Genomic DNA, 24,733 nt, shown 5'->3' with positions numbered 1-24,733 from the left:
TATGTATAAGTATGTATATGTAATAACAGATCATGTGACAGTTAGATTGCACACAGGTGGACATCATTTCACTAATCATGTGACTTCTAAAGGTAATTTGTTGCACCAGAGATTTTTATGGGCTTCATAACAAAGGGGGTGAATACATACACACATGCCCTTTATCAGTTTTCTATTTCTGAAAAATAGTTTTATGTATATATTTTCCTAATTTTACTTCACCAACTTAGACTATTGTGTTCTGATCCATCACATATATTTCAGATTAAATAAAGGCTGTAACAATATAGGTAAAAAGTCAAGGGGGGTGGGGTAAATACGTTTGCAAGGAACTCTCTTTCTTCCATCTACACTAATACTTTGGGGGGCTTTCCAAATACCACTGACATTGATGAAGGGGCACCATTCCCCCCACTGACACAGGGATCTTTTTTTTACTCACGTTGATTGAGGTAAATTTTTTATTCCAAATGACCAGCAACACAGGGACCTTTTTCACTCCCGTAGAAAATCAACATAGGGACATTTTTAATCCCACTGACCACTAATGTAGATACAGTTTTGACTCTCGATGATCACTGTGTGTGTGTGTGGCGGGGGGGGACATTTTTTACTTCTTGTGACCACAAACATACTTTCCCTAACCACTCATGTAGGGACTTTACACCCACAGACAATCAATATAGGAACATTTTTAATCCCACTGACCACTGATGTAGGGACAGTTCTTACCCAAGAGTGCTATGCAGAGCATAATGTAAGTGCTAATGGAAAGGAGTGCATTCTGGTTGAACTAGCATGATTCCAGCCACTCTTCAGATAAAACTTAAATGACAGTAAACCAATATAGAACAAACTCAGAGATCCAAGAAGTAGGGCCATTTTTACTCCCCTTACCCATTGATGTAGGAGTAGGGCCATTTTTTATTCCCCCCGACCACTGGCATTGAAACAGTTTTGACTTCACCGACCACTTACATATGAATATTTTTTTTACTCCCCCTCCTACTGACGTAGGGATGTTTTTTGCTCCCTCTGACCAGTGACATAGGGGCAATATTTGCTATATATGCTCCCCTTGACCACCAGGGTAGGGGCAAATATGAATCTATCTGACCACCAAGATAGGGGCATTTTCTACTCCAAACTACTCATGTAGGTTTTTTTTCTATATGCCACTTATATAGGGGCATTTTACTCCCCCTAACCACTGGCATTGAAATTATGTTTTACTTCACCTGACCACTGGCATAGGAACATTTTTTAATCCTCCTACCACTTACATAGAGGAATTTTTTACTCCCCCTACCACTAGGGTAGAGGCGCTTTTGACTCCCTCTGACTTCTCATGCTGGAGCATTTTTTTGTTGTTTACAAGCATTTTTATTAGGGTATTTGAGCAAGTACAAAATATTAATACGCAGAGAGGGTAAAGGGTACATTTAAGAACCAAGGTGTGATTGTAGAAGAATATGACTCTCAATGTGATTTCAAACAGAAACAGAAATAGAATAACAAAATTCTAAATGAAGAAATTATAATTAAAGTAACAGCTTTGCGTCAGCAAGATAAAGAATATGACTATTGGTGAGTTAAGTTCAAGGCCAGAAATTCTATATGCCAGAATCAACAATACTCAATTATCTTAAGAGATATCAACACTAACTGACTAATCTAGATGGGGGGAAGAAAAGCCCCCCAAACATAGATTATACCTGGTACGCTAACCAATTTTTCCATTTGCATTTAAAAATGTGCATGGAATCCATGAGAGTATGATGGACTCTTTCCATCAGTCTAATAGATTCCATGTGTATGAGCACCTGTGACCATGGAACCGAGGGGCCTCACCAGTTTAGGGCAATTGCCCATTGGATGGCACTAAAAAGTGTATGTGCTAACTTTTGGTGGGAGGGAGGGACTTCTGGGAGCTCAGCAAAGTCAGGGTCACCACCAGCCCCACTATTTGGAGCACCATTGAAGAGGTTTGTTGATGCTGAAGCATTTTGTATTACTCCTACTGACAACAGTAGCTTTCAGACTGACAAGGAAGTAGCACTTTGTTTAATACGCTCGGGGACATCTGCTTTTGAGCAATTGGACTGAGGTACACGTAAGCCTGGCATTGGAGGGTGTCTGTTGTGCTTGTCTATGATTATTTGTTTATGCACTAGTTTGCAAAGAAAAATCTTTGTGTGGTAGTATAGTATTTGTATTGCAAATCAAATCATACATGATGCAATGTCCTCAAACAGTGTAATTTCATCCTATACATTGAATATGCACTTCAGTGTCAAATCTTAGGGAGTTTGAATGTTTATAGAGAAGAACACAGATTGCATTGCACTTTGATCTATATACATTGGTAAATGTTTGGTCAGCTAATTATAAAGTAGGTAAGAAAGCACTTCCATATAGGTTTCTCACTCTCGAATAATAATTACAGTGCTTAAGGACAGTATTACCTTACACGCTATAGTAAAGATAAAGTATTATACTTACCAAAGAAAACCAAATGAAGCAAAGAAAGAAATTCAAATGTTTAGGTGATAATTACAACAAGGACACTTCACTCAACAAACATCCGACTTCTAAACTGAAACTGTCAGTCATGTGATTAGAGTGAAGAGGAAGAAGCACACTGGTAAGAAAAATAATAACATGGGATGTTGATTGATCGTGCATTGTTAGGATAGCTCAGTGCCTCTAGAACATTAAAGTGAACGTATAGAGTATTCTCAGAGAATGCATATTGTCAGCTAATATGCAATAATTATGTTACAATAATTTTTATATGGAACTGCATTAGGAAAAATTACATAAACTCTAATATTCAGCTTGTAGCTGTTTAATGTACATATAACAGTTTTTTTTTTTCAGAAAATCCATAAATTAGTGTCAGCACATCAATTTGCATATGATATAAATCAAAATATGTAAATATTCTAATAAGAACATGACGCAAATATAATTTTCTGTTTAGTACATCACGGGACACAGTGCCAATAATTACTACATGGGTTCTAGGACCACCTGGGTGATGGACACTGGCATAATCAAGACCGGAAGTCCTCCTCTATATAACCCCTCCCACACACATGGGTATTACCTCAGTTTTTTCGCCAGTGTCTAAGGTGTTGGTCACGGTTTGCGTTATGCTCTCCAGAGAGGCCCTACCCAGGGCCAGGGAGCTGTACAATCTGATCCATTCAAAAAGCCAAAACAAAGGCAAAAGTGGATGGTACCCAAGCCTCGATACCAAAGAACGAGGTATTGCCTGTAACACTTCTGCCAGGAGATCTGGGCCCTGGGATCCAGCGGCATGGTTACATTGCTATACCACAGGTTGTTCTGGCAGGGCGCTATACAGGTCCAAGGCAGTGGACCATATAAGGGGACCCCATCCTTGAAGGTCTGGATAGACTCAAAGCCTGCTGTGATGTGTGAAGATTGGGTCACTGTGCTAATTCCAGTAGTAGCCTGTGGCGGGAATGGTAAGTTAAGAAGATCCTTTTGGACTTCTTTTAATGAATAGTTGGTGTCTTGCCTGTATTCTCTCCTACCACTAGAGGGTGTTAAGTAGCATACCTGGTGTCAGCATCCCATGCCTGCCTGGATGAAGGTCTGTCAGCAGCGCTTGTGGAGGAGTTCTGCCTTCCCTCTCAGTTCATCAGCCACCCAAGAAGGGGGAGGGAGAGTTTGACCACCAGCAGTCTCCCCCCCCCCCCCCCCCCGAGATCCTGTGTGGATCAACGCACGTGTGAAGAGAAACCCTTATTTGAAAAGAGACGCCACAGGGGCGGGGAGCAAAAAATCTCACTTGTCCGGTCAACAATGTTCAGGTATTTAAAGACCCAGCAGATAAAAGGCTGGAGTCATTGCTTAAAACCTCCTTTTGCTATGACCGGTGCGGTTGCACAGCCTGCGATAGCAGCCATTGGTGTCTGTCAATTCCTCAAGGATAAGGTGAAACAGGTCATCAGAGGGGAACAGATTCCCGGAGGACCTTCCGGAGCTTTCTAAGGCCCTTTGTTTTGCTGTTGACACCATTAAGGATTCTATCCATCGTACGTCACGTCTCACTCTTCTGCTGGTGCACATGTGAAAAGTACTATGGTTAAGCAGTGGTCAGCAGAATTGCCTTGTAAGAAGCTGCTGAATGGGTTTCCTTTTCATGGGAGCGATTATTTGGAGATGACTTGGATAATTACATCCAGAAGATCTCTGGTGGAAAAAGTACCCTTCTTCCTGTAAAGAGAAGAAATAAGTGGCCTTCATTTAAATGTTCTGCCTCTCCGTCACCTGGGGCATCAGCCTCCAGGCAGTTACGATGGCCTGCGCTGTCAGCCCCAAGAGGAAGGCCCCAAGGTCAGGCTCAGGGCTAGAAAAAGTCTTGGGGAAAGCAGAGTCCCAAGGCCTTCTTATGAAGGGGCGCCCCCGCTTGCACGAGTGGGGGGAAGGCTCCTACAGTTTGCAGGAACCTGGCAGGAGGAGATCCAAGACAAATGGGTCATCTCCATAGTTTCTCTAGGTTACAAGCTAGAGTTTTGGGAATTTCCTCCGCCTCCTTTTCTAAAAATCCAGCTTTTCCAAAGATCCAGTAAAAAGGGCTTTGTTGTTTCAAGCACTAGACCGGTTGCCGTCTTAAAGGGTGAACATAGAGACCTCCTCAAGAGAACAAGGAATGTGATTTTACTCAAATTCCTTCACAGTAACCAAACCAAATGGGGATGTCAGACCAATTTTGGATCTCAAGGATCTGAACCAATTTCTGAACTTTCGCTCCTTTCGCATGGAATAAATTCAGTCAGTGGTGTCCTCCCTTCGGTGAGGGGAGTTCTTACCGTCAATAGACATGAAGGACGCATATCTCCATGTTCCAATTTTCCTTGCTCACCACAAATTCCTGCGATTCACGGTAGAGCAGCGACATTCTCAGTTTGTGGCCTTGTCCTTTGGGTTGGCCATCGGACCTCAAGTGTTTACAAAGGTCCTGGCTCCGTTGTTAGCAAGACTGAGAGCTCAGGTGATAGTGTTAAAAGCATACCTAGATGACCTGTTGCTGATCGATCAGTCCATAAAGGGACTAGATCTGAGTGTATCCAGCACGGTCAGGTACCTGGAGCATCTAGGTTGGATTGTCAACCTAGAAAAATCATCCCTACGGCCAGTAAAAAAGACTGGAGTACTTGGGTCTGGTGGTAGACATAGCCCACAAGAAAGTCTTCTTACCCCAGGCAAAAGTCTGCTCAATAAAATATCTGGTGCACAAGGTCCCTATGCTCAGTTCAAGACTGTTGCAAAGCAATATCCTGGCTGCCTGGAGCAAAAGAAGCCATGCGTATGCCAAAGTCTCAGGTGGTGGCTACTAACCAAAAATTTGCAGAAGGGAAAGACCTTCATGCCGATCACTGGGAAAATAGTGACAACTGATGCCAGCCTTATAGGCTGGGGAGCAGTACTAGAAAAGAATGTTGTTCAGGGAGAATGGTCAGAGTCCGAGAAGACCTTGCATCAACATTTTGGAAATTTTGGCAGTACTGCTGGCCCTAAGGGCCTGGTTGGGCGTACTGCAGGGATACCCTGTCAGGATTCAATCCGACATTGCCACGGCAGCGGCCTATATCAATCACCAGGGTGGCACCAAGAGTCGGGCGGCCCAGAAAGAGGTAGATCATATTCTGGTCTGGTCTGGGTAGAGGAACATGTTCCTTGCCTATCTGTGGTGTTCATCCCAGGGGTAGAAAATTGGCAGGCAGACTTCTTAAACCGCCAGCCATTGCTCTCAGGGGATTGGTCCATACATCCAGATGTCTTTCGGGCCATTTGCTGGAGATGGGGTAACCCGGACGTGTATCTTTTTTGCGTCCAGTTTCAACACGAAACTAGACAGGTTTGTGTCCCGAACAAAAGACCCACTTGCTTGTGGGACAGTTGCATTGGTAACCCCTTTTCTCTGATTTATACGTTCCTTCCAGTTCAGTTGCTCCCACGTCTGCTACACAGGATCAAAGGGGAATGGAAACGACTGATCCTAATGGCCCCGGTGTGGCCCAGGAAGTCCTGGTATGCAGAGATAGTGAGGATGGCAGTGACAGATCCTTGGGTTCTATCAGCCCGCCAGGATCTGCTGTCATGGGCGTCCGCAGAACTTTTTCCAAGGGGGGGCATCAATTAAGGCCACTCATGCTCCGTCCCTTTTCGACATTCTCATGAAAATCTTTCCACTGGTAATACATATGTGTTATATAACAGATAATTCATCTTCACTTTGTATTGGAAGTTACTCTGGCGGCTGTGTTCCATGCCCATATAGCCTAGAGAATGTACATCTTTTTACATTGCAATACATCTGTTGTGGCCATATTTTGATCTCATACTGTCACTGTATAGGCTGTTTTCATCAAGATAAAAATATGGCAAAAAAGAAGTACATTCTCTAGGCTATATGGGCATGGTGCGCAGCCACCTGAGTAACCTTGCGGACGCCCATGCTTTCAAAAACCAGCCCTGGAAAAAATTTCATACCAGCCTCACAGCATTATTATACCAGCCCAATAGCATAACGTCATTATTTTCTTGTTCATGAAAGGGAAAACCATACATTTTAACAGTTAATAGTGGTAAGTGATCAATCATCAAGGGGGACCCCAGGAACTCAGAACATAGGGGGGACCACCTTCTGCAGAAAGAATACTCAAAGGTAAGGGGGGTGATTTACTAATATAAGGCGGTGCTTTCACTGACCTCCTCTCAGGTGCACTGTGCAGGGCTCAGTCAGTCGGCTCCAGCTTGGTGGCTCTGGTTTTATCCTATAGTCTCCTGTCCACAGTCCACACAAGTCTGACTTTTCCCATGACCCCCATCCCAGCAGTGCTCCCACTCTTGACTCCTTTCCAGACTCCCTCAGAGACTGCAGACATGCTACAGGAGATGGAAAGAGACTGCAGACTTGATGCAAGAACTCAATGCAGCCTCACCAGTGCCCATCAAATGCAGCCTCACTGTGCCCACCAATGCAACCTCACTGTGCCCACCAAATGCAGCCTCACTGTGCCCACCAAATGCAGCCTCACTGTGCCCACCAAATGCAGCTTTACTGTGCCCATCATTGCAGCTCCTCCTGTGCCCCGTGTCCCAGTCTGCAGTCCCTGCCTTTGGGAGGGTGTGTTGTTGATGCTTGGTACGGTACCTTGCATGCCAGCAGGATATCCATGATGGGCAGCAGCAGGCAGGGTCGGTTCTCGTTTTGGAAGGGGATGGTGCTCCTTCCAGAGGATCTGTCTGCTGTGAGATGGAGTGGTCCCTGGCCACCTGCACCTTCAGCCATCTTCATTTTCTGGCCCCAGTCAGCCTGTCCTCTGGTCCTGGGATAAGTGGAGAGCACTGGGTGGCAGTTGGAGAGAAGGGGGTAGAGAGAGTAGAGTAGAGAGTACTGGTGGGGTTGGAGAACACATGGGTGGGGGCAAAGAGCGAGGGGGAGTGGAGATCACAGGGGTGGGGAGCAGAGAGCGCTGGGGGGCCAATAAGAACAGGGGTAGAGAGCACGGTAGGCTGAGAGCACTGGGGGGGGCTAAGAGTGTGGGGCGGTGAAGAGCACTGGGGGGGGGCAGAAAAACAGGGGTGGACAGTACGGGAGCTGGAGAGTACTGGGGGGGTACAAAGAGCAGGGAGGAGTGGAGAGCACCAGTGGGGGCCAGAAGGAACAGGGGTGGGAAGCACGGGGGACTGGAGAGCACTATGGGGGGTGGAGAGCACTGGTAGGGTTGGAGAGCACATGGGTGGAGGTAAAATGCAGGGGTGGAGAGCACGGAGGGTAGAGAGCACTGGGGGGGCTGGAGAGCACTGGGGGGCAGAAATGACAGGGGTGGGGAGAATGGGGGGCTGGAGAGCACTGAAGTGGGGGCTGGAGAGTGATGGGGAGAGCTGAAGAGCACTGGGGGGGGGAAAGAACAGGGGGGAGAGCATGGAGGGAGCACTGGGGGGAGTGGAGAGCACTGGGGGGGAGAACAGGGGGGAGAGCACTGGGGGGTGTGGAGAGCACAGGGGGGGAGAAAGAACAGGGGGGGAAAGAACAGGGGGGAGAGCACTGGGGGGGAGAACAGGGGGGAGAGCACTGGGGGGGGGGAGAGAACTGGAGGGAGTGGAGAGCACTGGGGGGGGGAAAGAACAGGGGAGAGAGTACTGGAGGGATAACAGGGGGGAGAGCACTGGGGGGAGAGCACTGGGGAGGAGAACGGTGGGAGAGCACAGAGGGGAGAGGACTGGGGGGAGTGGAGAGCACTGTGGGGAGTGGAGAGCACTGTGGGGGGAACAGGGGGGAGAGCACTGGGGGGGACAGGGGAGAGCACTGGGGGGACAAGGGGGAGAGCACTGGGGGGGAACGGGGGAGAGCACTGGGATGGTGGCTAGAGAAGGATGGGGAGAGCTGGAGAGCAGGGGGGGCAGGAGAGTGTGGTGGTGGAGGAGAGCACGGGGTGGGGCAGGAGAGTGTGGTGCGGTGAAGAGCACTGGGGGAGCAGAAAAACAGGGGTGGAGAGCATGGGGCTGGAGAGTACTGGGGGGGGGGTACAAAGAGCACGGGGGAGTGGAGAGCACCAGTGGGGGCCAGAAAGAACAGTGGTGGAAAGCACTGGGGACTGGAGAGCACTATGGGGGTGGAGAGCACTGGTAGGTTTGGAGAGCACATGGGTGGGGGCAGAATGCAGGGGGAGTGGAGAGTACAGGGGTGGGGAGTGGAGAGTGCTGGGGGGAGCCAAAAAGAACAGGGGTGGAGAGCACCAGGGGGGCAGAAAGAACAGGGGTGGGGAGAATGGGGGACTAGAGAGCACTGGGGTGGGGGCTGGAGAGTGATGGGGAGAGCTGAAGAGCACTGGGGGGGAAGCACTGGGGGGAGTGGAAAGAAGAGGGGGGGAAAGAACAGGGGGGAGAGCATGGGGGGAGAATAGGGGGGAGAGCACGGAGGGGAGAGGACTGGGGAGAGCGGAGAGCACTGTGGGGGGGGGGGAGAACGGGGGGAGCACTGGGGGGAGTGGAGAGCACTGGGTGGGGGGAACAGGGTGGGAGAGCACTGGGGGGACAGGGGGGAGCACTGGGATGGTGACTAGAGAAGGATGGGGAGAGCTGGAGAGTTGGGGGGGCAGCAAGAACAGGGGAGGAGAAAACTGTGAGGGGGCAGGAGAGTGTGGTGGAGAAGAGAGGGGGGCAGGAGAGTGTGGTGGTGGAGGAGAGCACTGGGGGGGGGGCATGAGAGTGTGGTGGTGGAGGAGAGCACTGGGGGGGGCAGGAGAGTGTGGTGGTGGAGGAGAGCACTGGGGGGGGGGCAGGAGAGTGTGGTGGTGGAGGAGAGCACTGGGGGGGCAGGAGAGTGTGGTGGTGGAGGAGAGCACTGGGGGGGCAGGCGAGTGTGGTGGTGGAGGAGAGCACTGGGGGGGGGCAGGAGAGTGTGGTGGTGGAGGAGAGCACTGGGGTGGGCAGGAGAGTGTGCTGGTGGAGGAGAGCACTGGGGGAGCAGGAGAGTGTGGTGGTGGAGGAGAGCACTGGGGGGGGCAGGAGAGTGTGGTGATGGAGGATGCAGCCGCTAGCAGACAAAAAAAAAGACAAAAAAAAAAGTGAAAAAAATGCAGCATGGCGGCGGCTACGGCAGACACCTTGGGGATTCCAGGGGGGGGCACTTGACCCCCCTTGCCCCCTACTGCGGACGCCCATGTCTGCTGTCACAAGGGCCGGTGTTCCACCCTGCCTTACAAACGCTGAATTTTACGGTTTGGCTGTTGAGACCCTCATTCTAAAAGATCAGGGGCTTTCAGGCTCAGGGGTATCTACCCTGATTAACGCTAGGAATCCAGCTTCTAGGGCTAGCTACTATAGGGTCTGGAAGACATATGTTTCTTGGTGTGAGAGCAAGGGATGGCATCCTCGCAAGTATAGCATAAGCAGGATTCAGACTTTCTACAGTTGAGAGTAGAAATGAAGCTAGCCATACAATCAAAGGTCAAATCTCAGCCTTGTCAGTTTTTTTTCCAGAAACCTCTTGCTTCTCATACCCTAGTAAAGGCTATTATGCAAGGTGCAACAAACATAAATCCTCCGGTCAAGTCACTGATCTGCCCATGGAACTTGAATCTGGTCTTGTCAGTCCTTCGGGGCCTCCCCTTGAGCCGATGAGTGATGCCCTATTACCCATGGTCACAAGGAAGCTAGAATTTTTGGTTGCAGTAACTTCCGCAAGAAGAATCTCGGATTTGGCAGCGTTGTCTTGCAGAGAACTGTTTCTGGTGGCTCATAAAGACAAGGTGGTGTTATGTCCCCGACCATCTTTTCTGCCTAAAGTAGTGTCCAGTTTTCAGCTAAACCAGGATATTTTGCTACCTTCATTTTTTCCAGAGCCAAATTCGGCATTAGAAGAGGCATTACATTTTCTTGATGTAGTGAGAGCAGTTAATTTCTATCTGGAAGCAACTGCTCAGAAACGGATGCATTGTTCGTGTTGCCAGAGGGCCCCAGGAAGGGGCAGGCAGCATCCAAGTCGACCATCTCTGGATGGGTTCGTTGGATTATTTCTTAAGCTTATGGTTTACAAGGTAAAGTTCCACCTTTCCGTCTTAGAGCGCACTCCACCAGAGCTGTTAGCACTTCTTGGGCAGAGTGTCACCAGGCCTCTATGGCTCAAGTGTGCAAGGCCGCAACTTGGTCATCTGTGCATACATTCAGAAAATGTTACCAAGTGGATGTGGGTCAACAGGAGGATGCTGCCTTTGAGCGTAGTGTTTTGCTTACTATTGGTGTCCCTTGCCCTCAGATGGCATTGCTTTGGGACATCCCATGTATTTATTATTGGCTCTGTGTCCCGTGATGTACTACAAAGAAAACTGGATTACCGGCTTACCTGTAAAATCCTTTTCTTGAAGTTACATCATGGGACACAGAGGTCCCTCCCCTCTCTTGGGATTATTATATATTGCTGTGCTACAAAACTGAGGTACTCCCCATGTGGGAGGGGTTATATAGAGGGCGACTTCCAGTCTTGATTATGCCGGTGTTCATCACCTAGAGGTGGTCCTATAACCCATGTAGTAATTATTGGCACTGTGTCTCGTGATGTACCTGTAAGATGTTATAAAAATCCTGTTTTTAATAAGGTAAACATGTACATCATATATGGACATACGTACCTCACAGAGAAAGAAATATGAGTGTGAGTGTTGTAGTAGAGAAAATGTCCCATATTGATAGATAATTTGATCACCTTTTATCGGTACATTGTAAGAAAAGGAAAGCAATTCAAGACAGTTAATGTCAAAAAAAGGTTGTGAGCAGAGTCCTTTAAATTCTCTGTGATGGTTTTTGAATTCCTATTCTTTTTTTTATCAGTAAAACTTAAAATGCAGTCAAATTTGAGAAAACCCTGCCTCATGTTTGTTATGTGCTTCCCATCCACACAGCATATATATATATATATATATATATAATTTTTTTCTATTTATTTCCTAACTTTCAGATATTTTCAAGTAGAAGATATCATGGCTGAGTCTAAAACAATTCTGAACAGTCTTAAGCCTTGTACACACAATCGGACTTCCGTCAGACAAATCCGTGGATTTTGGTCCAAAGGGCGTTGGCCACGGAACATGGTATGCATACAGGCAGCACAATATTTTCAGCCAACAAAACCTAAATATGTGTTTTTTCTGCTCTTTAGTACCACCCTTTGGGCAACTTCTGCTAATGTTGTCTTAATGTTTAACATTGGTTCTCAGCATGCGTGTTAGTACTTTGGACGTTAGTTGGACGGATTTGTGTACACACGAATGGATGATTCGACATAACAGATTTATTGCCAGACAGTTGGTAAGCATGAACAGCCAACATTTGTTGTCGTTAATTCAGCCTACAATTGGTCGGATTATCCGACACAACACGTCGATAAGACAATTCTGGCCATAAAATTGGATCGTGTGTACGGGCCTTAAATTTCTAACATGTGTTTCACACTTGTATTCTGAGTTTAAAGCCTAACTCCAAGTTTTGGTGAACTTTATATAGTTTATTTGGACCAAGCTGGTCCAAACAAATTATTTCTTCTTGTTCAAGTATTTTATTAAAGATTATCAGAAAACGTGGAATGTAATGAGTAAAGAGAAAATTTTTACATCATAACATTAATATAATCTTATTACAGGAAAGTATATCTCTAGTCGCATATATCTGCAGCTCCAGTGTATGTGGTGTGCAGACTCTCCTATTCCTCCTCTCTTCACTACCAAACTCCTCATCAGACAGTCAGATTCCTACCGATTTCATCACACACCTCATGACTCAACCGGTAGGAATCTGACTGTCTGACGAGGAGTTTGGTAGTGAAGAGAGGAGGAATAGGAGAGTCCGCACACCACATACACTGGGGCTGCAGATCCGGGGTATAGGTTTTTCCTATCCCCCCTCACCGCTACATGTACTACATGAGTGTTTTTATTTGTGGAAATGTGAGTTGAATGTATAACATGTTTTATCGGATTAAAGTTTTAAAGCAGTATTACACTATGGTATGCCTCATTGCTTTTTATATGTGAACCTGAGGGGGCTTGGTGGATATAATTAAGAGACAGCTATGGAGTCTATGGTGGAAAGAGAGTCACAGTGAGAAGGATCCATGTGCAGCAGCCGGGGATAAGGAGAGATCCAGATCAGCCACTGTTAACATTTCAGGCTTAAATCCGAAGCCCTTTAGGCCGCTTACACACGCGGGGACTGTTCGCCCAACTTTGTCCGCTGAACAGTGTTTCGGCGGACAGTCCGCTCGTGTGTGGGCTTTCAGCGGACAGTTTCAGCGAACAGTCCGCTGAACAAGGTTTTTCGGAAATTCCGAAAAACTGTCCGCTGAAACTTTGTTTCAGCGAACAGTCCCCTCGTGTGTAGGCTTGTTCGTCAAACTAAGTTCCGCGCATGCTCAGAAAGAATTTACACGCCGAAAGTTATAATGCAGTGTATAGGACGTTGTATTTTCCGTCCCGTCGTACGTGCCGTTCACGTCATCGCGCACGGTTTCAGCAAACTGTTCGTTCGTCGTGTGTGGGCAAGTCCGTCCATGCTAATTTTGAGCGGACTGTTTGCTGAAACTGTTTGACGGACAAAGTTGGGCGAACAGTCCCCGCGTGTGTACGCAGCCTAAGGGTCTTATGGGGGAGGAGAGAACTGATGCATAAAGGCACCTGTCACTTTATCTGTTTAAACTGACTTTTTTGTCGAATATATGGACTTGATAGCTACATATATATATATATATATATATATATATATATATATATATATATATATATATATATATATATATGTATAAGGATTTTGCACATATATATTACATACTGTAATTTTTCAAAGTGTATCACTATTAGGAGATCGCAAGTAGTTTGCGATTAATAGCACGACACTCTATATATATATGTATACACACATAGGTGTGTGCACGGGCATTGTTTAGGAGGTGTATATGCTTGTATGTTTATAGATTTTGCACATATATATTATATATTTTAAAGATCATCACAATTAGGAGATCGCAAGTAGTTTGCGATTAATAGCACTTTGGGCGGCACAGTGGTGTAGTGGTTAGCACTAGTGATGGACGAACGTTTCGCCCGGCGGTCGTTTCGCGGCGAATTTCCGACTTTCGCCGTCCGCGGGTTCGAACGCCTTTTTCCGTCGTTCGCCCCGGCGGACTTACGTGTTTAATGTATACAAGAACTTTAACCTTTCGTGACACGTTTATCATGTGTTACAGGACAACCAATTGAGACATGACAGCTCATGGACACTTGGACATTCCCCCTAACCTATAAATACACCCGATCCGGTGGCCATTTTACATTCTTTCTTCTGTCACTGTAGGGAAAGGATCCTGTGTGGAGTAGGGACAGAGAAAACGCTAGCTATTTGGTACACAAAAGTTCTTTTCAGGACTGGTATAGGTGTTAGGTCAGCAGCCTGAGTTTCTTTTGTCAGTTTAGATAAAGGGACAGAGCGCTGTATGCTGCTATTTTAGGGACAGCTCAGCCAGATTAGTCTTTCTTCATCATCATCATCATCATCATCATTAGCTGTTACTATCAGGTCCACAAAAGAGCTATTCCAGCTAATCGTTCCAGCCTACTCTTTTTTGCCAATTTGTATAGGGACAGGCAGGAAGCAGTGTGTCAGGCAGTGAGGATAATTTTAAAGACTTGCTGTTACTATTAGTTCCACAAAGGTTCTTTTCAGGACTGGTATCAGTGGTACGGTAATAGGCTTGTACACGTATAATATTCTTTCTTCCAAATATAGAAAGAATATTATACTTGACTGCTGCCCTTCTGCTGCAGTCTGCTAATCATTCACAACTCACTTGTTCCACAAAGCTCTTTATCAGGACTGGTAACTTGGTCTGTCTAGGGTGCTACGGTACATAGGCTTGGGTGCGGTACAGTCTGCTGTTCTGTAAGGACCGCTATCGGTCCACAATACATAGGGTTGCCGTGCACTACTGCTGACCGCTGCCCTATACTGCAGCAGTCCTTCAGCGGTATAGGGACTGACGCACAGTCTGCTAAACACTAATACACAACCTGCTTGGTCCACAAAAGTTCTTATAAGGACTGGTAACTTGGTATAGGGTGCTACGGTACATAGGCCTGAGTGCGTTACAGTCTGCTGTTCTGTAAGGACCGCTATCGGTCCACAATACATAGGGTTGCCGTGCACTACTGCTGACCGCTGCCCTATACTGCAGCAGTCCTTCAGCGGTATAGGGACTGACGCACAGTCTGCTAAACACTAACACACAACCTGCTTGGTCCACAAAAGTTTTTATAAGGACTGGTAACTTGGTATAGGGTGCTACGGTACATAGGCCTGAGTGCAGTACAGTCTGCTGTTCTGTAAGGACCGCTATCGGTCCACAATACATAGGGTTGCCGTGCACTACTGCTGACCGCTGCCCTATACTGCAGCAGTCCTTCATTGGTATAGGGACTGACGTACAGTCTGCTAATCACTAACACACAACCTGCTTGGTCCACAAAAGTTCTTATAAGGACTGGTAACTTGGTATAGGGTGCTACGGTACATAGGCCTGAGTGCGTTACAGTCTGCTGTTCTGTAAGGACCGCTATCGGTCCACAATACATAGGGTTGCCGTGCACTACTGCTGACCGCTGCCCTATACTGCAGCAGTCCTTCAGCGGTATAGGGACTGACGCACAGTCTGCTAAACACTAACACACAACCTGCTTGGTCCACAAAAGTTTTTATAAGGACTGGTAACTTGGTATAGGGTGCTACGGTACATAGGCCTGAGTGCAGTACAGTCTGCTGTTCTGTAAGGACCGCTATCGGTCCACAATACATAGGGTTGACGTGCACTACTGCTGACCGCTGCCCTATACTGCAGCAGTCCTTCAGCGGTATAGGGACTAAGAGTTTTGTCACAGGGTGATTTAAAAAATGACAGGCAGAGGAAGAGGCAGGCCCTTCCGCAGGGGTGGTAGGGGTAGGGCAGGAGCAACAGCCTTGAGCCAAAGTGGGAAGTTGCAGAAGGTGCGTTCAATTACTTTAAAGGACGCACCAGACTTGGTTGAGTGGCTCACTCAGCCTTATTCTTCTGCACCCTCCTCATCCTCTCGATCTGCACCCTCTTCTTCACTCTCTGCTATGTGCACCCCCAAAGACACTACCACCAACAACACCACCACCACCACATACCTTCCGCTTGAGTGCAAATGGGGGCCTTCATGCTCCAGTGTTTTAATAGGGACCCCCGTATAAAAAGCATGAGGGTCAAGGACCAGTACTGGGTGGCAACGTACTTAGATCCCCGGTACAAACACAAAATGGCGGAAATGTTACCGCCGTCGCAGAGGGCTGTCAGAATGCAGCACTTCCAGGCCTTGCTTCGAGAAATGCTGCATTCTGCTTTTGCGTGCGCTGGCAGAGGAGCAATTCCCACTCCCAGAGAAGGATTTGCGGGTACCAATCCAACAGCGCCTGCAAGAAGAGGCCGGTTTGAAGATGTGTTGGTGACTTCGGATATGAGGTCATTCTTTCAGCCGACCCATCGACAGGTGTCATCCGGATCCAGCATCAGGGAACGCCTAGACCGTCAGGTGTCCGACTACATTGGGTTAACGGCCGATGTGGACGCTCTGAGGAGTGATGAACCCCTAGACTACTGGGTGGGCAGGCTTGACCTCTGGCCAGAGCTTGCCCAATTTGCAATCGAACTGTTGGCTTGCCCCTCATCCAGTGTCCTGTCCGAAAGGACGTTCAGCGCAGCAGGGGGGATTGTGACCGATAAGCGTACTCGCCTAGCTCACCACAGTGTTAACTACCTCACATTTCTAAAAATGAATGAGGCATGGATCTCGGAGGAATTCAACACATGTGATCAGTAGACCATGTATATGTCTATAAACAATTTTTGGAATCAAGCACACAGACCTTCTTAATTCATTTGGCTCACTTCCCTGACCCAAAAAAGCACACCGTACTATATGCCCCTACCCTCCTCTTTGAAGAGGTTGAGCGGTGTCATATTTCTACTGGGGCTGCTTATTATGAGGGGTTCCCACCATCCCTGTGCTGTGCTGACTTCCTCCTGGGTGTTCTTATTATGAGGGGCTCCCACCATCCCTGTGCTGTGCTGACTTCCTCCTGGGGGTTCTTATTATGAGGGGATCACACCATCCCTGTGCTGTGCTGACTTCCTCCTGGGGCTGCTTACGGTGCTGCTGTCAGCGCTGTATGTCACGGAGCTGCTGTCAGCGCTGTATGTCACGGAGCTGCTGTCAGCGCTGTATGTCACGGAGCTGCTGTCAGCGCTGTATGTCACGGAGCTGCTGTCAGCGCTGTATGTCACGGAGCTGCTGTCAGCGCTGTATGTCACGGAGCTGCTGTCAGCGCTGTATGTCACGGAGCTGCTGTCAGCGCTGTATGTCACGGAGCTGCTGTCAGCGCTGTATGTCACGGTGCTGCTGTCAGCGCTGTATGTCACGGAGCTGCTGTCAGCGCTGTATGTCACGGAGCTGCTGTCAGTGCTGTATGTCACGGAGCTGCTGTCAGCGCTGTATGTCACGGAGCTGCTGTCAGCGCTGTATGTCACGGAGCTGCTGTCAGCGCTGTATGTCACGGTGCTGCTGTCAGCGCTGTATGTCACGGAGCTGCTGTCAGCGCTGTATGTCACGGAGCTGCTGTCAGCGCTGTATGTCACGGAGCTGCTGTCAGCGCTGTATGTCACGGAGCTGCTGTCAGCGCTGTATGTCACGGAGCTGCTGTCAGCGCTGTATGTCACGGTGCTGATGTCAGTGCTCTGTATTACGGTGCTGCTGTCAGTGCTCTGTATCTCCTGCACCCTCTTGTTTGCCTACCCTGGTCCCTGACCTTCCCTCTCCTCCATTGCCTTCATTAGCTCCATAGTCCTGAATTGTCAGAACAATTTCCCAAATAAAAAAAAAATGCTTGTAGTTATCGATCCCAAATTCACCTCATACATGTATTATGCTATTGTCCAGGTGGTGGGACTACGTGCTACCCCCTAATAATTACCCCGTGGCCGCAAATTCGACCTAAAGGTTTGCGAAATTCGCCTCCCATTGAAGTCAATGGAGCCCGCGGCGAACGGTCGTTTTCGCGAACGTTTGTGTCCGTTCGCGTTTCGCGTTCGCGAAACGTCCCGTCGGAAGTTCGTCCATCACTAGTTAGCACTCTCACCTAGCAGCAAGAGGGGTCACTGGCTCAAATCCCAACCACAACACTACCTGCCTGGAGTTTGCATGCTCTCCCTGTGCCTGCATGGGTTTCCTCTGGGTACCCTGGTTTCCTCCCACAATCCAAAGACTTGCAGGTAGGCTAATTGGCCTCTGTCCAAAAATTGGCCCTAGTATATGAATGGGGACCTAGGATCGTGGGCCCCCTGGGGGCAGGGACCAATGTGAGCATGCAATGTACAGGGATAGGGACAATTGTAGACATTCAGTCAGATTGAACTGGATGGACTGGTGTCTTTATTCAACCTTACTAACTATAAAACTTTATACATATCAGTCATTCACACTGTGGGGAGGTGTGGGAAGTGTCAGTAGCTGAGATACATTTTAGCTTATAGTTTCAACACTAGCAGTGCACAAGGTCCCACCCATTTTGTGTTTTCTGATTGGGCCCTTTTCTGCCAGGCTTATCGTCAACCCTTGTACTTTGACTTCAATAAATGTTTTTCAACTGCATCTAGACTGAGTGTGTGTTACTGCCGTCACACCACTCTACACCCACCCACTGACTGGATACAAAGTAATGAAAACAAATCATGTTTATGTGTTCACAGTCTGCATGAAACTAAAAGGAGGAAGAACCGTGAAGATAAAATGTACTTTGGAATGTTATTTGGGCTTCTGTTCCAAGAAACAAACTGAACTGTTACCATTTCTGTAACACATATTGTATTTGATCACCTATATAATCTCTCTTTGGGACTAGGACATCAATGAAAACACAAGGTTGCTTTCAGTCAAAATATAACAAAGAGGCGGGGCCATATTATAAAAGTTTTCTTTTTCTTTGTCTCTAGCACAGATACTTTGTGAGTGACTCCTTCCCCCCAAACACATCCCACCTGGAAGAATCAGTGCCATGGGACCACTGACCACTACTGCACTTTCTCAGCCACTTAGAGCCGGTTCACACAGGGGTGACTCAGATCCGACTTCAGGCCGCCCCTAGTCGCCTTAAGTCACGCTACATGTAAAAATCAATGTAAGTGAATGAGAGCCGTCTTAATGCACACTACTGAAGTCGCTCCGACTTCAGAAAAGGTTCCTGTACTACTTCTATCCGACTTGTAGGCGACTGGTACTCATTGATTTCAATGCAGGTTGCCTCCAAGTTGGATCTCCGTCTATACGGAGGCGACTCTCACAGAATTATCAGCTCTCAAAAGGGAACTCCATGCCAAATTTATTTTAAAAATTTGGCATGGGTTCCCCCTCCGAGAGCATAACAGGCCCTTAGGTCTGGTATGGATTTTAAGGGGAACCCCCTATGCCGAAAAAACGGCGTGGAGCTCCCCCAGATCCATACCAGACCCTTATCCAAGCACGCTACCCGGCCGGTCAGGAAAGGGGGTGGGGACGAGCGAGCACCCCCCCCCCCTCCTGAGCTGTACCAGGCCTCGTGCCCTCAACATGGGAAAGCACCTTGTCCCCATGTTGATGAGGACAAGGGCCTCATCGCTACAACCCTGGCTGTTGGTTGTCGGGGTCTGTGGGCGGGGGGCTTATCATGTTGAGGGCACGCGGCCTGGTACGGCTCAGGAGGGGGGGCGCTCGCTCGTCCCCACCCCTTTTCCTGGCCGGCCAGGTAGCGTGCTTGGATAAGGGTCTGGTATGGATCTGGGGGGAACCCCCACACCATTTTTTCAGCGTAGGGGGTTCCCCTTAAAATCCATACCAGACCTAAGGGCCTGGTATGCTCCTGGAGGGGGGAACCCATGCCGTTTTTTTTTTCTAATTTGGCGTGGAGTTCCCCCTTGAGAGCTCATTCTCTGATTGGCCACGGCAAAAGTCGCCTGGCCTGGGGTGACATAAAGTCGTGTTGTAAGTCGCCCCAAGTCGTGTTGATAAGTCGTGTCGAAGTTGCTTCCAAAAGTCGTGTTGAAAGTCGTGTTGCCCCTGTGTGAACCGGCTCTTACGGTTGCCACCTTTTCATCAAGACAAACCCGATCACTTTAGCAAAGGACAGAATATTTTTTTATATATACATACATAGTTGGTAAGGTTGAATAAAGACACCAGTCCACCCAGTTCAAGGTATACATTTTACATATATTACATTTCTAATCATATGGAGTTAATCACAATACTCCCCCCCCCCCCTTTCATCAGATTCTACAGAGTTCCGCTTTTACATCTGAATCTGCACCTTTCCCCCATTACATTTGAACGTGCAGAGTTCCCTTACACTGTGGGGGTCAGTCACAGACCGGGATGGATGGTGAGCTCTCTCACCCCAGGATGGAGGCTCAGGCATCGCTTGGCAGTCAGCACTTTTACTTCAGATGTATCTGCCAGGTGCTGGGCCTTAAACTTCTAGTCCCCACTTCTCTTTTCTGAGGCACATTGCCAGGGATTGGTGTGTGGCAGGCAGACACAGAGGGATGGACTGTCATTGCTGGATTTGGGCAGTGTGAGAGAGAGTGTAACAGACACTCTCGGCTTAGACAACTGCAGCCAGCAGCAATGCTGGAAAACCAAAGTCTGTCTGAATAATGTGTTCGGGATTCAAAACAAGGACTGTCTAGCTAAATCCCAGACAGGTCGCAACCCTATTGCCACTGTACCCCCATATTACTCCACTGACCACTACACTTCTCTATTGAGTGGCACTCATGTAACAGTGTACCATGTACAACAAACTGCTGCACTATGTACATTACATTCCCTGGACTGCTTTTTAAAGGGGTTGTAAAGTTAAATGTTTTTTCACCTTAATGCATTCTATGCATTAAGGTGAAAAAACATCTGACAGTGCCTGCGCCCCCAGCCCCCCCGTTTTACTTACCTCACCCCTCGAAAGTCCCGCACTCGTCCCCCGACGTCCTTTCCACCGTTCAGCCTGGCTGCTGATTGGCTGGAGTGGATGGATGGAAAGCATCGCAGCCATTGGCTCGCACTGCTGTCAATCACATCCACTGACGCGGAGCGCCGGGGGGCGGGACCGTGTGATACGGCGAGCGGCTATAGCTGCCGGCTGTATCACGGGAGCGCGCTCGCAGGTACTTCTCACCATGCGAGGGAGCTCGCATGAACGTGAGAAGCATCTGCGGGAGGAAGCAGAGACAGCCGCCGAGGGACCCCAGAAGAGCAGGTTCGGGGCCACTCTGTGCAAAACGAGCTGCACAGTGGAGGTAAGTATAACATACTTATTTTAAATCAAAAAAAAAATTCACTTTACAATCCCTTTAACTCTTCATAGTTTCATAGTTAGTAAGGTTGAATAAAGACACCAGTCCAACCTGAGTGAGTGTATACAATTGTCCCTATCCCTGTACATTGTACACTGACATTTGTCCCTACCCTCAAGGAGCCCGCAATCCAAGGTCCCCATTCATATACTAGGGCCAATTTTGGACAGAAGCCAATTAACCTACCTGCATGTCTTTGGAGTGTGGGAGGAAACTGGAGTACCTGGAGAAAACCCACGCAGGCACAGGGAGAACATGAAAACTTCAGGCAAGTAGTGTTGTGGTTGGGATTTGAACCAGCGACCCTTTTTACTGCTAGGCAAGAGGGCTAACCACTACACCACTATGTCACTCGACATGCTGTACAACACCTCAACACCTTTTCCGAAGACGGAAGAAGACCCCTGGAGCTGACTAATAAAGTACTTTAAAAACCTGTGTTGTGTGTTTTTTATTTACACTTTTTTCCCCCAGGTGAATGGGTAGGGGTACATCATACCCCACACTCATTCACATAGGGTGGGGGGCCGGGATCTGGGGGCCCCCTTATTAAAGGGGGCTCCCGGATTCCGATAAGCCCCCCGCCCACAGACCCTGACAACCAATGGCCAGGGTTGTTGGGAAGAGGCCCTTGTCCTCATCAACATGGGGACAAGGTCCTTTTGGGGAAGGGGGGCTGCAGGGCCCCCTTCCCCAAAGCACCCCCCCATGTTGAGGACACATGGCCTAGTATGGCTTAGGAGGGGGGGCGCTCGCTCATCCCCACCCCCTTTCCTGACCGGCTGGGCTGCGTGCTCAGATAAGGGTCTGGTATGGACTTTGTGGGGATCCCCACGCTGTTTTTTCGGCATAGGGGGTTCCCCTTTAAATCCATACCAGGCGACGGGGCTAGCAAGGTGTCAATCTCACCGATGGAGGCGGTGACATTCACTTTCTTCGCTAGTCCCGTCTACCTGGAGTCACGTTCAAAATTTACAGACTTTTCTCCGTGTGTGGGCTAGTCCGTTCATTTCAAAAGTCAGACGGACTAGCACACAGACGGGTGGACAATTTTGAGTTAAGAATTCTTTCAAAGTCCGCCAGACTTTTGGAAATAAAAAGTCAGCCGAAGCCCACACACAGACGAATTGACCGCTGGATAGTCCGATCGCCTGTACGCGGCATTAGTAGTTTATTTTTTATCAATTAGCAAAATGGAAAGCAAATGAACAGGACAGAATGCTTTTAAAACAGCATCAATTACTCAAGGTACACTTGCAAACAGTTTTTGAAGGTACTTGGCAGATAGGTTGTTCCTAACATCTTGGGAAACTAACCACAGATCTTCTGTGGATGTAGGCTGCCTCAAATCCTCAACATGCTATCTCATAACGTGATCCCCAACAGACTCGATGATGTTGAGGTCAGGGCTCTGTAGGGGCCAAACCATCACTTCCAGGACTCCTTATTCTACTTTATGCTGAAGATAGTTTTTAATGAAATATGTATGTTTGGGATCATTGTCCTGCTGCAGAACGACTTTCTGATGGCATGGCATGATGGATAAATGTCTGCCTGTATTTTTCGGCATTGAGGACACCATTGATCTTGACCAAATCTCCAACTCTATTTGCAGAAATACAGCCCAAAACTTGCAAGGAACCTCCTCCATGCTTCACTGTTGCCTGCAGACACTCATTCTATCCCTCTCCAGCCCTTTGATGAACACACTTCCTCCTGCTACAGGCAAGTATTTCATATGTTCATTGATCAGTCCAGAGCACCAGCTGCCATTTTTGTGCACCCCAGTTCCTATGTTTTCATGTATAGTTCAGTAACCTAACCTTGTTTCTTCATCAGTGGTAGGTCTCTTTAGGCGCAATTCTTCCATGCAGACCACTTCTGGTCAGACTTCTCCAGACAAAATGGGTGTACCTGGGTCCAACTGGCTTCTGCTGGATATCTTCTGATGTCAAAGGGAAATATGCCCATTTATAAGTGCTTCTTCAAAAGAGCTTGAACAGGACATCTTGAAATCCAAGTCTACTTTGAAATCTTTGCCTGGGAGAGACCTTGCCAACGCAGTATAACCACCTCGTGTCTTGTTGCTGTGCTCAGTATTGCATTGGTATATGTCCTGTGGCATGAAACTGTCTTCCACAAGCTCACCTTAGTAGCAGTTTGGCTGTTTATCACCCAGTTTTAAGCTTCCTACACAGCTGCTTCTGTTTTAGTTAATGACCGTGTTTCAACATACATATGAAATACATACATATGAAATTGATGATCATTTAGGTCACACCAAATATTAATTTGATTTAGATTTGGGATAAAAGGAACTGGGTTAGGCAAGGAGTTATCAGCGCACCTCATCCCAATTTTAGCAGATATGGAAGGGCGAAAAAAGGTGAGTGGGACTGTTACGGTGCTGATATTAGTGAGAAAGATAGATTTAGTTTAAAAAGGAATATTTTATTAGGTATAATAAAAACGACCAAAAGGGTACAATAAGATCAGAATTTAAAGAACTACAGATATTGATTTTCATACAAAACAATGTACACAGTCCATCAGTTAGTTAAATAACCATATTCTTGGCAGTTCAGATGGAAAATTCCAGACATGTTTCGCCTACTCTTAGGCTTCTTCAGGGGAGCCAATAATTGATGGAAGAAAAATTATTTTATTTACAGGACAAGTAAGAAAATTCACTGTAAATAGAAAAAACAAAATTAATGGGGCCGGTCATATTGAGAGAGCACAACCTAAATCCCCGCCAGAGCCCACCTATCTCAAGACATTTTAACAGGAAAACGAAGCCAATAATATATATATCTTATTGAGGGGTTTATCCAGAGTAATACCTACCAATCTTAAACAAATTCGCCTAAACCCAAAAGAGAAGACCCCACTCAAAATTGGAGAGCGAGACAATCTTCAAGACCGCCAAGAGGAGAGGTGACTGCAGGAGACAAATTAAGCGAGCAAACAAGTCTAATGTCATATAAAATTCACAGAGAGTCTAAAAAAGCTTCCATATAAGTAATTAGTTAACTAAAGGGTTAAAAGGTTTTAAGATCCATTTCGGTAAAGAGTAGAGTAAGGTCATACCTGTACTAATTGAGTGTATGGTATATCACATATGGAAAACTGAAGATTACACAGAGGGGAGTCCTTAGAAGTATTTTTGAAGCCAGTATGGTAACCTGAATTATAGTGAGGTAATTGAAGAAAAACAGGGGGATAATATTCAGGTATATAAAGAAAACCTAATAAGCAAGAAAGGAGGGATTAGCTTAGCAAAATGCTCAGAAATGGTTTTTAGTAGACTTATTAATTAATGCTTACCATAAGCAAAAAGAGGAAGCAGACTCAATTGTTGCTGTATAATACAAGCAACAGCATAAACACACTATATAGCAAATGGCTCCAGAGTTGCCCCAATCGGACTATAGGTAGGACAGTTTGAAAAGATTGATCTAGGATATAAGAAAAACCAGGACAAATGGTGAGAAGATATGCATATAAGGTTAAAAAGAAGTTGGAGCAGCGACATGGTCTGTGTGGACAGACGGTGTGCTATCTCTAGAAACTGACCTTACGGCGGGATCCTCTCTAACAAGCTGTGCAGGGCGGACGTACCTGCATTGTGAGTGAACGCCTATTTATCTCCCTCGACATCCGGCGTCCCATCAGCGGCGCCGGATGTGAGCGGACAATGAATGCAGGACTGCGCACGCGTGCCACGCATGTGAGCCTACAATCCCCACA

General features: G+C 47.3%; 1 protein-coding gene and 1 long non-coding RNA gene across 4 annotated transcripts in view; one reads left to right on the top strand and one right to left on the bottom strand.

Annotated features, from left to right (window-relative positions):
• The window catches only part of LOC143940769 (baculoviral IAP repeat-containing protein 1a-like), a 206,367-nt gene extending 203,742 nt beyond the window's left edge, over nt 1-2,625 (bottom strand). Inside the window, exon 1 of one of the 2 annotated variants that reach the window (XM_077462488.1) lies at nt 2,503-2,625. The gene's annotated coding sequence lies outside the window, so the exon portion shown is untranslated. The remainder of the gene's footprint in view (nt 1-2,502) is intronic. The other variant, XM_077462489.1, reaches the window with a different exon arrangement.
• Nucleotides 2,420-24,025, top strand: LOC143940770 (uncharacterized). 2 transcript variants are annotated; one of them, XR_013263932.1, is made up of 3 exons: nt 2,420-2,644; nt 11,501-11,633; nt 22,599-24,025. It is a non-coding gene; the product is annotated as an uncharacterized LOC143940770 (long non-coding RNA). The 2 variants fall into 2 exon arrangements; XR_013263931.1 differs by lacking the exon at nt 22,599-24,025 and adding an exon at nt 11,760-12,245 and having other exon boundaries at nt 2,421-2,644.
• Nucleotides 24,026-24,733: the final 708 nt, after the last annotated feature.

Source organism: Lithobates pipiens, unplaced genomic scaffold, assembly GCF_037356315.1.
Source record: "Lithobates pipiens isolate NorthernLeopardFrog02 unplaced genomic scaffold, aLitPip1_a1.2 Scaffold_3, whole genome shotgun sequence".
Taxonomy (NCBI): Eukaryota; Metazoa; Chordata; class Amphibia; order Anura; family Ranidae; genus Lithobates; species Lithobates pipiens.
This window is presented reverse-complemented; position numbering and strand designations above follow the sequence as displayed.